The sequence below is a fragment of the Triticum dicoccoides genome, chromosome 2A (assembly GCF_002162155.2).
Source record: "Triticum dicoccoides isolate Atlit2015 ecotype Zavitan chromosome 2A, WEW_v2.0, whole genome shotgun sequence".
NCBI classification, from domain to species: Eukaryota; Viridiplantae; Streptophyta; class Magnoliopsida; order Poales; family Poaceae; genus Triticum; species Triticum dicoccoides.
Window position 1 is genome coordinate 152063006 of NC_041382.1, and position 1676 is coordinate 152064681.

Consider the following 1676-nt stretch of genomic DNA (forward strand, 5'->3'; position numbering starts at 1 on the left):
TCCTGTTCATCCCATCAATCGGCTTCAGTTAGCAGCAGTAGCGAAGGAATCGCTCGATCGGGTTCAGTTAACAGCCATCGATCATCGATCGGGTTCAGTAATGCGTAGCCTACAGTGCAATCGCTCGGGTTCAGTTAGAGCCCAACGCCTCGCTCAGGTTCAGTTAGAGCCAATGCCTCGCACACACGCGCGTACATGTACGAGAGAAACGCGCATCGCTCGGCCCCCGACCTCCCACCGTAACCGGGAACTCCCTAAAATTTTCCTCCCCCTCACTTCTACCACGGTTTTTTCCGTCATGGACGGCCCAAAGAATGTCATGCAGCTGCATCTCCGGCCCGCCCAGGACGAAAAGCCCATTTTCTGTAATGATTTTTTGTCATAGAAGTAGGAGCCCACCACATCTATGATGATACCGGGTTTTGTCACAATTATCGTCATAGAAGTGTCATATGTATGACAGAAAAAAATTCGTTTGGCCCAAAATGTCACGGATGTGTCTTTTTTTGTAGTGATGTTATGAATAACTGGCATAAACAAGGCATACTACGAAAAACCAAAGATAGCATTTGAAACTGGACATGTGCTAACTACAAACAACCAAACAACCAAAAAAACTTGGAAAGAGGCATATGCTAGCTATAACAGGCTTAACAACAAGCAAATATATGCATTCCTATCGGTATGTTAAAACTGGTATTGATAAAATGTACTCCACAGTAAATAGTTGCACATATAGAGGATCACATTGTGAACAACTAAAATAAACAAGGCATACTATGAACAACCAAAGATAGCATTTAAAATTGCACATATTCTCACTACACTACAAAAGGAACTCGGCAAAACAAATCATGGGTTCCCCCTGTGAAGAGGCACGGCAAAACAAATCATGGGTTTCCTCACTTGTCATAGATGGGCTCGTTCCCGTGGGAAGAGCACTGACCCTGGGTGCACTCAATGTTGTCGCAGATGGGCTCCTTCCCCTTGGAAGAGCATGGTTGTGGGGTGCCCTCCCTGATGTCGCGGACGGACTTCTTCCCCTTGGAAGAGTCGGAGAGAGTGCCCTCCTCGTGGTTGTCGTCAATGAGGTCTGACTTGGAAGTTGTGGATCCCAAGCTAGCGTCGCAGAATGTGTCCTTCAGAAATGACAGAAGGGGCTCGATGGCGATGTAGGATGGCAAATTCTTTACAGTGAGCTAGAGGAGATCAGTGGCGGGGCCATGGATGAGATTGACGACGGTTAAACCCGAGGGGATTAGTGGGCCACTTAACCTATGACATAGCCCACATCAAGTCGTCGCTGTCGACGACCCCAATGTCATAGCCGGCTTCCGCGACATACTCGCTTACTCTACCTAGTTGATTGAGTGCCTGCGGCCAATAATGGTTGCCAGCTTCCTCAGCGGCCACCTCGGCGACGTCGGGCGAAGAGGCCGCGATACACCTCTTTTGGGCCAGTTTATACGTCCATTTTGCATCATGCTTTTATATCGATATTTATTGCATTATGGGATGTTATTTCACTTTATGTCACAATACTTATGGCTATTCTCTCTTATTTTACAAGGTTTACATAAGGAGGGAGAATGCCGGCAGCTGGAATTCTGGGCTGGAAAAGGAGCAAATATTAGAGACCTATTCTGCGCAACTCCAAAATTCCTGAAACTCCACGG